This window comes from Eublepharis macularius, chromosome 7, assembly GCF_028583425.1.
Source record: "Eublepharis macularius isolate TG4126 chromosome 7, MPM_Emac_v1.0, whole genome shotgun sequence".
NCBI lineage: Eukaryota > Metazoa > Chordata > Lepidosauria > Squamata > Eublepharidae > Eublepharis > Eublepharis macularius.
In genome coordinates, this window is record NC_072796.1 from 8,713,880 (window position 1) to 8,727,517 (window position 13,638).

The following is a 13,638-nucleotide window of genomic DNA, read 5'->3' on the forward strand; positions in this document are numbered from 1 at the left end:
TCACCGAGACTCAAGGCGGGTTACACAGTGTGAGATTAGTACAAGGACTTTTCCATAAACAATGCCAACAGGGTTAATAAATACAAGTTTACAAAGACAGAGCAATAGCAAGAATCCGATACAGAGTTGAAGAAATGCTGAAACAGAGCACAAGCAATTCTAGGACTGACGTTAGACAACATGAAGCACAGGTAGCACATAGGAGCACATATTTAAAGGTAGTACGTAAGGCAACACAGTGGTGAAGTCTATGGTTCCTAATTATTCCTCGCTCGAATCGCGTTGGCATCCTCGGAGGAGCGGCCACCCGGTCTTCAGTCTTACCGAAACGGGGCTTTACTTCAGGCCGAGAGGGAGGGTGCAGTCCGTAGGCCTCGGGGATGAGCTCGAGCGACAGCGATGGGCTTTCCTGCCCGAGTCTCTCTTCTTCTCCCTCAACGTCGATAACATTCCAAACTCTGCTTCTTCCGAATCTGAAGCCATTCGTTTCTTGCCCTTCCCACTCCAGCCACTCAGAGGCTGCGACAGGAAAGAAACGGATTCCTTCCTTGAATCGCCGCAGTCCGGAGCGGCAGAAGACGCTGGAGGAGGAGAGAGACAACCCGGGCGGGCGCACGGCCAGAGCTGCAGCTACCCGAAGCGCCTTGAACTGCCGCTGCGAACTCTCCCGCCGCCTGTTGGGTCGCTTCTGTCCTTCCCAATTCCTCGCGGGAATTAAGACTTTACTGGAGGTTAAAAACGGGCACAGCCGCCTGGTTGGGCACTCCGCGTCTCAACGTCGATCTGGCCAGAGGCAGGGGCCGGATTCGGATTGCAGAACGAAAAACGACTCGATCCCACAGCGGTCTCCGCAGAGAAGAATCAGATCTTGACTGCTGGCCAACGCCAGGCCGTCAGGGGATGCGCCTTGGCCTGGGGTGGGGAAAGCATATGCGAGATTCGTTCCGGAAACTTCGAAAGGACTCGGTGTGAGGAGTCAATATTTGATAGTTATCTTGGAAGTGGAGTGTTGGCGAGGTAGGGGTGCGGGCAGGGGGCTGAGGGAAGCAGCCGGAGACGGAATGGTCGGATCGCCAAACTTTAGTCTAAAACCCAAGTTTGAAGTTCTAGCCAAGGTTAAAATCTAGTTCGCTTCCCAGATGGGAGAGGCTTAAATTTGCCCCATAGAAACGAATGGGAATTCGGGGAGAAGTCCTATACCCCTCTACTCAGAGAAGTCTTGTTCTGATTACAGCCTAAAAATGCTTACCTATGGCTGGTCATGCCCAAGAAGTGTTTGAATATATGAGCATATAATATGTATATTTCCCTTTAAATCAACCAGCAAATGTGTCTAAAAAATTACGGTTGGGTAACATTTTGAGTTTGCCTTCTTGAGAGTCACTGTTTCTGGTTTTATTTGCTAAGAATTTTCAATGAACTAATAGGAAAAGTAGTGGGGGGGGCGGGGGAGGGAAAGGATTCTGGTTCAAAGGTTTTAAAATCCTGAATTTGCATCGTGAGAGTTGGGCTTCAGAATCGTTTTTCCTTCTTTCAAGATTTGATGAATTTGGGGAGGGGGCATCTGCTTGGCATGCAGAAAGTCCCAGGATCCATCCTGGCTTCTCCAGGATCAAGCAGTAAGTGAAGTGAAGACCTCAGCCTGAGACCCTGGAGAGACACCTGCTAGTCTGACCCTGCTGGACAAGATCAATGGTCTGATTCAGTATAATGAAGCTTCGTCTGAGTATCAAGAAGACAAAAGTAATGACTACTGAGAAGTTACACAGTTTCAAAGCTGACAATGAGGAAACTGAAATTGTCCAAGATTTTCTATTCCTTGGCTCAATCATCAACCAACAGGGAGACTGCAATGAAGAAATCAGAAGAAGATTGTGACTGGGAAGAGCAGCTGTGAGGGAGCTAGAGAAGATCCTTAAAGATAAAGATGTCTCTCTGGGAACCAAGATCAAGATAATCCCATCTATGGTATTCTCCATTACTATGTACAGAAGTGAAAGTGGGACACTGAAGAAAACTGACAGGAAGAGAATGGAGTCATTTGAAATGTGGTGCTGGAGGAGAGTTTTGCAGATACCATGGACAGCCAAAAAGACAAATAAGTGGGTACTAGATCAAATCAAGCTGGAATTCTCCCTGGAAGCTAAAATGACAAAACTGAGGCTATCGTACTTTGGTAGTTTGGTTCTTTGGAAAAGTCAATAATGCTAGGAGAAGTAGAAATAATGCTAGGAGAAGTAGAAAAAGCAGTAGGAAAAGAGGAAGATCTAAAACAAGATGGCTTGACTCAATAAAAGAAGCCACATCCTCCAGTTTGCAGGATCTGAGCAAGTCTGTTAATGATAGAATGTTTTGGAGGTCTTTCATTCATAGGGTCGCCATAGGTCAGAGGCAACTTGACAGCACATAACACACACACACAGCTTCATGTGATGAAGAAGTAATTGTTTCAGCAACACTTTATTCTTTAAACTCCAGCTTTATTACATTTTAAAAGTTAATCCACATCAATTAATTCTATGAGGAGCACAAATGAAGGGGGAACCGCAGTCTATGCTCTCAAACCACCCACTTGCCAGGTTTGAATATCTATCAATAGCACCATGTTAAGAAAGGGGAAGGATGCTGGGCCATTCGAGGTATTTTGTTCCTCTGAGCAAGCCTGATCCATCAGACCTTGGAGGTTAAGCAGGGTTGGCTTTTGTTAGTAATTGGATGGGAGACCTCCAACAAAGACCAGGGTTGCTCTGCAGAGGCAGGCAATGGCAAACCACCTCTGCCTTGAAAAGTCCAGCAAGGGTCGCCATAAATCGGCTTTGACTTGAACACACCCTCCATCACCACCATCACCAAGCAAGATACACATCCACCCACTTCTGAGCAATCCTGGTTGGTCCTCGGCTTGACTTGGACCTGGTTGATGAAAGTGCAGACCCAGGATGAGATACCGGCCATTTCTCATGCTTCTGCTATGCTGGAAGTGTGCATTTGTGTCTTCTCCTAGCAGTCACTTGGGTGGCTTGACCAAAGAAAGTTTGCTGCAGTGTACACTTAGCAGTATGGTACAAGGCCAACCACATGCCATTCCCACGTGAGATTCTCATTATTGAATTAATATGCGTGGAAAGAGTGGTCAAGTCATGTGGCTGTCTGAGAATGGGATATTTTTAATATATAGCATCTGCAGGGTACTTTGTGGGTGTTCACATCTTCATAGAATCATAGAGTTGGAAGGGGCCATACAGACCATCTAGTCCAACCCCCTGCCCAGTGCAGGATCAGCCTAAAGCATCTCTGACAAGTATTCATCCAGCTTCTTCTTGAAAACTGCCAGTGAAGGGGAGCTCACCACCTAGGCAGCTGATTCCACTTTTGAACTACTCTGACCATGAAAAAGCTTTTCCTAATATCCAGTCGGTACCTTTGTGCATGTAGTTTTAGCCCATTGCTTCACGTCCTACCCTCTGCTACCAACTGGAACAGCTCTTTGCCCTCCTCCAAATGACAGCCTTTCAAATATTTAAAGAGAGCAATCCCCCCTCAACCTCCTCTTCTCCAAACTAAACATTCCCAAGGCCCTCAGCCTTTCCTCGTAGGGCTCAGTCTCCAGACCCCTGATCATCCTCGTCGCTCTCCTCTGCACCCTCTCGATTTTGTCCACATCCTTTTTGAAGTGAGTCCTCCAGAACTGCACACAATACTCCAGGTGTGGCCTGACCAAGGCAGTATAGAGAGGGTCTATGATCTCCTGCGATTTCGATGCTATGGCCCCTTTGATACAACCCAGGATTGAATTAGCCTTTTTTGCCACCGCATCACACTGACTGCTCATATTCAGTTTACAGTCCACTCTTACCCCAAGATCCCTTTCACATATACTACTGCCCAGAAGTGTATCCCCCATCCAGTATTTGTGCTTCTCATTTTTATGGCCCAGATGTTATCTTAGTCATTCTCACACCAGGTTAGTAAGATTATCATCACATTACAGGTTGTGGGAATGACGGTGATATGGTGCTTGTGGTCCCTTAGTTAATTCTCATGGACTCCTTGGTTTGCCCACAGCACAACACCACACAAAGGCAATGACTTCTAAATGGCTGACCCTCAACTGGTAAGGTGAACAGGGCAATTTAAACACTATGGGCTTCACATCACACCTCCAGCGAGTCCGTGTATGATGACTTCAAACGATTTTAGAGATGTTTCAACACAAAAGAGAAGGGAAAGGTGACTGAAAAGATAATCCAGCAAGGGAAAAATGCTGGTTCTACAGTAGCATCATTTTATTGTACCAGGGCTGGATTGCACATCAACTATAGCATCAAGGGATTGCTTGTGTGTGTAAATAATAATTACAGATGAGTCACAATACTTTCCTCTCACCCAGGCCATCTCAAACACATTTTTTTAAAAATAGGGATGGTCCACTTCTTTTTGGTGAGAGTCTTCAAGCTCTGAGTAATTGAGAGATGAGTGACATTTGAGAACCACTTGATTGTGAGTACAGGATAAAAAATGTTTTCAACCATCAGGCATGATCAGTATGCCACAAGCTCTGTGCCTGTAGTCTCCAGGGATGCTTAAAAGCCTGCTGGTTTGGCTCACATTCTGCTTACTTGTCACAAGCAAGGAGCAGAGTTTTCATTGAGCAAGTCATGTTTGTTTGGTGAGTTACTTTCCACATTTTCAGACAGCACAGTGCACTGCAACCAGTAGCTTTCCATGTGTGTGTGTTCTCACACAACCTGGAATCCAAATTTCTCCCCCTCAGGGGTGGTGGTGGAGGAGAGTGCCGTCAAGTCAAAACTGACTTATGGAGACCCCTGGTGGAGTTTTCAAGGCAAGAGAGTAACAGAGGTGGTTTGCCATTGCCTGCCTCTGCAACCCTGATCTTCGCTGGAGGTCTCCCATCCAATTACTAACTAAGGCCAACCCTGCTTAGCTTCTGAGATCTGACAAAATCAAGCTCACCTGGGCTATCCAGGTCAGGGCCCTCCTCAAAGGTGAATTGACCATTATGGCCACCAAGAAAAATCCTGGTTGGCCATTGGCCTGGGAGGAGCCCTCTACTGAGCCCCTCTCTCCAGCCCAGCCCAGCCTGGGTAAATCCAGGCTGAGTTGGCCTGTGTGAGTCATGTGGTCACTGCTGACTGGTGCAGCACATGCGAGTCCTGCATCCACCTCTCAGCCTAGCCTGGGCAAGTCCTCAGAATGGGTATTGCAGGGAAAGGAGAGGACCTCTTTCAAAGGCTGTTATATTTATATTTATATTTATATTTATATTTATATTTATATTTATATTTATATTTATGTACTTAATTTACAACCTGCCTTTATACTCAGTAGGGACCCAAAGCACCCTACATTGTTCTCCTCTCCTCTATGTTCTTCACAACTCTGTGAGGTAGGTTAGGCTGAGAGTATGTGGCTGGCCTAAGGTCACCCAGCCAGCTTCCATGGTAGGGTGGGGATTCTCAGCCAAATCTCAGATTCTGGTCTGACACTCTTAATGGCTGCACCATGCTACTTTGGCCTCTCAGTTCGCCTCTGCTCCCTTCACTCTGGACATGTCACCTCTATGCACTGCTGCCTTGTGAGCAAACTGGTCTGTCATTTACATATATACACTAGTGTGATACCCATGCTTCACTATGGTATTTAACTACTTTAAATCAAGTTATAAATCCAGTTGTGGGGCCTGGCAACCCTAGTGAATTTTTAAGGGAAGACTGGGAGGTGCATTTAACCTCAGGACGCGTTCAATGACTCCCAATAGCAACTGCATACTGTTTAGAATGTGGGGGATGAGGACCAATCAGGCCGCATATGCAAATGACCTCTGTCTTGGGGTGGGGGATGAGGTGTGGAATGTTATAAGCCCCAATCAGCCTACATATGCAAATGACCTTGAAAGGCTGGCCCAATCAGGGCAGAGTAGCTGAGCTGGCAGTGGGTGGGGTAGCATGCAGGCAGTAGCCTGCCAGCCACACAGAGAAGCAGTATCCTTTTGAGAAAACACATTTTACCCCTTTTTTACCCCCTTAGGGGGCAAATTTCTTAAAATCCCTTTTTAGTGGGTGTTTACATCATGAAAGGAATGTTCTCTGCAAATTTCTTGTTTCTAGGTCCAGGGGTTTTGGCTGGGTGTTGATGAGTCAATCAGGACACTTGTCTTTATATATATATATATATATATATATATATATTTAAAAAACCCACTTTAAAAAAGAAAAGTCTTATTGTTTGGTGTTAATCTATTACCATTATTTCATGCATGTGCACTAGTTTATGAGCCTGATCTTGTTAGATCTCAGAAGCTAAGCAGGGTCGGTCTTGGTTAATAATTGGATGGGAGACCTCCAATGAAGACCAGGGTTGCAGAGGCAGGCAATGGCAAACCACCTCTGATAGTATCTTGCCATGAAAACCCCACCAAGGGTCGCCATAAGTCAGCTATGACTTGAGGGCACTCTCCATTACCATGGGAGGCACAACGTTCTTATTATTTACTTCATTCATATCCCACCTTTGTCCCCAATGGGGACCTTTATTGTATCCTCACAACAACCCTGTGAGGTAGGTGAGGCTGACAGTGTGTAACTGGCTGAGGATTACCCAGGAAGCTTCTATGGCAGGGCAGGGATTCGTACCTGGGTCTCCCAGATCTTAGTCTGACACTCTATTTGCTACACTGCACTGCCTTTTTACACCACACTGGCTCTCCCCCAGCTTCATGTAATGACCTGGCCATGATCCTGGATCAATTTCATCCTGCACTGTAGAGCCACCAAGCAAAAGGTCATCATCATGACAACTGCACAGCTGGAAATCTCTTTTGCAGCTGCTCCAACCGGATGCATGCAAGGACCACTGAGGTTTAGCACACAAGCGACTGCAACCATTGAAAACAGAATGTTTGCCTGATGAACAGGTTCTCCATTCGCTTTGCAGCACTTCTAGTCATTACAGACATCATCAGAACAATGTGGTACCCGTACAATGGAGCAGGGTGGGGTAGTAACAGGTTGGCATAGTGTTGACTTGGTCCAAATTGTAAGCCATCGAGTTAATCGGTCATGAATGGCATGATAGATACTTTTACTTCCTGCTTGAGACTGAGAAAAGGGAGATGGACTATCATTAAGGGTGGCCAGACCAGAAGGCAAACCTAAGAGATGGCCTAGGGCATCAGATTTTGAGGGTGGCAAAAAGGCAAGAGGAGGCTCAAGAGAAACTTAGCATAAACTGGCTTCTAGAACTTCGAGATCTGTTGACTTTGGTCTTCTATAGCTGCCTTGATGGAACCTGGAGGGCTTTTGAAGAGCTTATTAATTATTGTTTTTTCCTTTTTTCCAGGTGGGTAGCCCTGTTTGTCTGCAGTAGAAGAGCAAGCTTCTAGTCCAGTAGCACCTTGAAGACCAACAAGATTTCCAGAATATTCTTCCAGAGTCAAAGCAAACTCTCAAAATATATCCTGGAAATCTTTTTGGTCTTTAAGGGGCTATTGGACTCGAAGCTTGCTCTTCTAGGTTGACAGTATTTGTTTTTTCAATTCATAGTAAGTAAATCACTCATTCTAGATTTCTCACTTTCTCTCTTTGAATGGGGGCAGCCAAAGTCATAGTTTGCCTATGCACCAGAAATTCTTGGAAGGCTGGGCTGGATGGCAGTAGGGTCCATGACCTTAGAAGGCAGTAGCGGCCATGACCTTCAAACTCCCATGGGAGACATTAGTCAAATGGCTGTTCAAACCAACTGAGCCAGAATGTTACCTAATATTTGTAAGTATCCCAAAGCAACTTTGATTAAGACTCTTTTCTGCTCCCACTTACATTGATGGCAAAGATCCTTAGGAAGCACCTTTGTGCAATACTTCAAAACAGACAATCCCTTCACCTCCCCATGTGTGTTGGGTTAAGCTGCCTTTATATTTAGGCAGACCAGACGAAGCCTACCTCATCTAGCAGCTACACACCTGTGATTAACAGATGGCCACTGCCTATGACGCCTTTTAAAAGCATACAAAACAATCTGGCAACAGCAAACTGAAATTAGTTTCATATTTAACACTTTCTAGTTTATTATATCTGTGATGTAATGATAGCTATAAAAGTAACTCTTGGCACACTTCTAAAGCCCTTATCATTTTTGATTTAAAAATGTACTTCTGGTAAGATTTTGTTTTGGCAGAACAGAGTCTTTTCAGTTGCTTTAGGGCCTACTGTTGACAAATGGCAGATTGTGGTTACTATATACATCCTGCAGAATAGATAATTGCCGTAATTGCCACAAATGTTGTTATCCAATCACCACTCACACAATTCTGGAATAATTTAAATGGGGCAATGCTGTGAATGATAATCTCTCTGATTAGGTGACAGGGAAGTTGTGTACTTGGGAGTTCAAAGGCCTTACCTTTCACCATAGCCCCTGGAATGGATACCTAAACCATAAAAACCTAGTTTGCTTTGGAACCTCCTACTCTTGATTTAAGGATGATTTGGGACCTTCTTGAGATATGGTAGCTTAGCTAATCTTATCAGAACATATTCCTGAGACATTGGTCTGTAATAGGAAAAATACATTTTTGTCTATAGTAGCAAAACAAATTCACCTGGCCTTGCTTGTTGGTATGTGACACTTACGATCTTAGTACAGGAAAATTTTCTTTAAAGCACCAAGAAACCATCTTTCTTTTGAGGCACACCCCCCCCATATACTTCCGTCATTTTTCGTGATATTCATCATGCATGTGGGGCATTGGTTTGCTCCAGTTATGTGCAAACAACATATGGCCCCCCCAAAGAGGAAGCATGTGCTTAAGTCAAATAAAACACAGAAAGAACTGGTGCAAAAGACAAATGGAGCTTTGTATGATACAAATGCTTTTGCTTGTTCTGTTAGCACAATCCCACGTGAGGTTGGATCATGTCAGGCATGTTTAATCTGTTTTCAAACTAAATAAGAGGCCCATGAAATGATTTTTTCCCTGGAGTTTCATACAAATCGTAGCTGATGGGCAGAAAACACAACTATCCGAAAAAAAGGGTGCATAAATATATCCCTAAAAGCAACCCCCCCCACACACACACCCGACTGTCTCAGGTTTGAACAATGGTGATGGGGAAAAGGCACTTCTGCACGTGTGCCAGGCTCCTGATCTGAATCGGGCCCTGTACATATGGGGATTGAAAAGACTCCAATTTGTGTGAGTGAGCACAAGATGGGCAGCATCCCAAACCCAACCAATACAGCAATAATAACAATATTTGATTTATATAATACCACCCTTCAGGACAATTTAACGCCTACTCAGTTTACAAAGAGTGTTATTATTATCCTCAGGACAATCACCCTGTGAGGTGGGTGGGGCTGAGAGAGCTCTAAGAGAGCTGTGACTGACCAAGGTCACCCAGCTGGCTTCAAGAGGAGGAGTGGGGGAATCGAACCCGGCTCTCCAGGTCAGAGTCCTGCCGCTCTCAGGCACTACACCAGACTGGCTTCATAATGTAGATCGGCAAACCTTAAGGTGTTGGGCTCCATTGGCAGACCGGGAACAGCAAGACCCAAATGGGGACTTTTCTTGCTTGGGGCTGGAAGAAAGGGGGAATGAATGGGTGGGTAAATTCATGAAGGGGGAACTGAATTGGGTCTGAGTGGTTAATGGTTTTTTCAGGGGGTGGGGGGAGGTAGTTTAAATAATTGAAAAGGAATTGGTATGAGGCAAGATCTAGATAAGTGTTGGCAGCGGGCAAAACAGGTTAGAGAGATTGGATTGGGGTGGATAATGAGTGAAGAGGGTATATTAACTGAAAGGAAGTGTATTTAGATGAGCACCTGCAAGGGAAATGAACTGATCTGTGGAATGATTGTTGCATCTCAAATGGAAGGCAGTCCAAGCGGGCTCAGACCTTGCCTCTGCATTACTTGGTTTGTGGCCTAGAGGAAGTTCTTTTCTCCACACAGCCCTGCAATTTCTAATCACGGGCATCAAAATGCTTTGGGGAAATTCTGAATGTGTGCATGAGAGTAGCAATACCTCCCCCCCACCCCCCCGTTGCTTAGCCTTGGCATCTGGTCTTGATGAGAGGGGCAGAGCGTGTTACGTTTGGTTATATAAGCAGTGTGTGGGCAGGGCTTTATGTTACTATTTCACAGGCTTTTGTTTAATGGTTCCCTTTCCTGAAATGGAAAAATATTTTTAGGTAGCATTCTACATCTTTAAATCCATGATGTATGGCCACATGGTACATGACCTGTAGTCTATACCTTGGCTCACTTTCTTGAGGTATTTGTTCTGTATGTAAGTTATTTCCTCCTTTATATCTGAAGAGTCTGGATTGTGTTGATCAGAGGAAGCCTGATACCATGTGTGGACAGTGGTAGCTGTGGCTTCGTAAGCACAGGCAACAGCTATACACCTTGGGCGAACAGAATGATTCTCTGAGCTTCACCTCCTGATTTGCCAGGTTCCTCAAGCCTTTCACATCTGCCATGCCAGGCTCCCTCCTGGCTTTTTAGTGCCGTTTCTTGACTCTTGACCTGCCAGGCTGTGACCCAACAGAGTCCGTAGGTGAGACAGTCTTGGCAGAACACGCAGGACTGGTATCATCCCCACGTTTTGGAACCAATGCTGATTTCTATCACATGGTGGAGGAAAAGATTTACTAAGCTAACGTTACAAGAAGCAAACTGAACACTCAAAAGTGCTATTGCAAAGTATTACGATGTTGATTGCTGCAGGCTGGGTTGTGAAAAATGTGTACTACACTCTTTTTCAAGATTTAATTCATGTCCATACAGTTCCACCCCCACCCCCCGCCAAGGGTTAGATGAGGACATGGGGACTTCTGATTCAGGTCTGCACAATCTGTGATCCATCACACAGAAACAGAAACGCTGTTTTTGTTGCCTGCCTGAGATGGCAAAAAGAGAGGTTACGTCAAGCCTTTGTGGGTCAAAAGACATACAGGCCTGATTTGCTCTATGCACTTCTCATGGACAGGGGCTGCCTTGGGCATCAGAGGGTGGAAGCGACTCATGGCGCCCACATCCCCAAATCAGAGCCAAGTTTGCCTGGGCTGGCTGGTCTGGGATGCGGAAAGTCCTTGGGCCAGTCTTGCTGATTAAAATCGCACTGATCTTCACCCTAGTCTTTGTTACTCCATGTACCAGATTGGGAGAATCCACCCGAAACTGTCCAGGCGGTATTTATTTATGTATTTAAAAACCTTTCTATGCTGCTTTTCCACCCAATTCAAGGTCTCCAAGGTGGTGGATGTTAAAACATTTTAAACATGGCATTTAAAATACACGCACACAAAATATTTTGAACAAATACATGAAACATATAAACACATAAAAACACACAATCAGGGAGGAGTGCTAATAAGAGTGAGGGAAGGGCACACAAACAAAAATGTTTTCATTCTCGCTGGTGGAAGACAAAGACAGAAGGAAATAGATGAAGGGAGTTCCAAAGTTCTGGTGCCATGACCAAGAAGGCCCTTTCTTGGCCCCAAACGGCAGAACAGCTGAAACCGGGCCTCTGATAATGGCTGGAGCGATCCTGTAGAGGTTCTGGGTCTCTTCCACTGAGACTGGTTGAGTAAGGCCATTAAGTATGTCTCCTTTCCCCGCAACCACTTCCCACAATTCCAGGCTTATCTGAACCATCAAACTAGGACATTTCAGTACGGATCCCGCCATTCCATGTGAACCTCACATGGCCCGATTCTCTAGACAAGCTCCTTAAGGGACTGCTGGGGGAGCTACAATGAGGAAGGTGCTGGTGTCCTTCAGCCCCCTTCCTGTACCTAGAGGAGTTAGCTGTGTTAGTCTGTAGTAGCAAAAAAGTAAAGTGTCCAGTAGCACTTTAAAGACTAACCAACTTTACTGTAGCATAAGCTTTTGAGAACCACAGCTCTCTTCATCAGATGCAGATGCATCCTGTACCTGGCACCCTGCAGCTGCTCCCACCTCCTGCCCTCTTGCCATCAAAGTTATTCTAAACGTTCGGAGAGACCTGAGAGAAGAACCGGATGAAAGAATATTACTAAGGTTGCTTTTCCTAGACACACAATGGGTACAAAATCAAACAGGTGGTGCACACTGCATTCCGCGACAGAAGCTATTTGACCCGACAGACAATGATGCCTGTCACGTGACCAGACATGGATCCTTTGAAATCTCAAACCAGGTCATGAAGTTGAAGCGAGCCAATAAACTTTACAGCCAACATTCCATTCTCTCACATCCTTTCTACAGGTGAAAGGGTGCCTTCTTTGTCCTATGAGCAAAAAATAAATAAAAATCTGCCACTTGTTGAATAATGGGAAGAACATGGCTATCATCCGTATGAAGAGGTTTGAAGAGAAATGATCTATAGAGTTTTGTGGTCAGGTAAAGGGTGGAAGGGGGAAGATTATTGAAGGCAAAGAAGTCCTGTTTTGACTCACATTCATGTGGAAAAAATGCACAAAGGTGAGAAGATTTCTCTGGGGACAATAGAGTACTCTACAGCCTCAGAATATGTCTGGCAGCATGTTCAGATTACATTAAATTTATTTACTTCATTTGTACCTGGCCTTTCTCCTCAATAGGGACCCCAATTAGGTTATATTGAGTCTCTCTGCATGAGATGCCTTGGTACGTGTTTGAAAATATAAAGAGATGCAATGTTAGCCAGGAAGCGTACTTTAAAAAGACAGAGCCGGTGGAGATCACTCCTCAGAGTGTTTGTTAATTTCATCTTTGCCTCCCAGAAAGCTCTGTCAATTTCACCTCTGGATCTAAAATTGTGTGGGATGGCAACCAGAGGGCAGCAAGGAATGGAAATGGGCTGGAGCTGCCTTCCAGAGTCGAGCTTGAACCTGGAGAGGTTATAATGGGCTGAAGTTTCCCTTCTGGCATTTCACAGCCCCTTCACACAGCTCTAGTGTATAACAAAGCCTTTGCTGCTGCCGGTTCTGTCTTTTGAAACTACCCTTCCTGGCTAATATTGCATGTTCCGACACGTGTTCTTCACGTGTCAGATGTCTCGTGTAGAAAGACTATTGTCATCTGCTGAGGCACACCACTGATGTAGGAAGCTCGATATGTTGGGTTAGAGCAAAAGAGGAAACCGTTCATTGTGGTGATTTAGGGTCAGAATACGTGTTTGCTTTGCACTGGCTTGTGCTTTGTTTTAACTTATGTTGCAGTTATTTTTATCAATGCAAGGGAATAACAATTGTACTTCCAGCTGCTCAGGGTTGGTTTAAACATAGGCACAATTTAAATGGAAAGAGTTTGTTAGTATTTCTTTAAATGTTTGTTAACCTTCAGAGGTACGTGGTTCAATCTGCACAGCCACACGCAAAAATGTAGCCTTTAGTGGCATTTGAGGCACATACGAAGATTCCCCTTCAAGTAAAACAGAGCCAGTGTGGTATAGTGGCTAAAGTGTAAGATTAGGATTTGGGGGGCCCAGGTTCGAATCCTCGTTCTGCCATGGAAGCTTGGTGTGTGACGTCTGGGGCCACTTGCACAGTCTAAACTTAACCTACCTCACAGTGTTGTTGTGAGGGTAAAGCGGAGTAGAGGAGAATGATGTATTCTGTTTTGGGGCCTCACTGGGGGGAAAAGATGGGATAT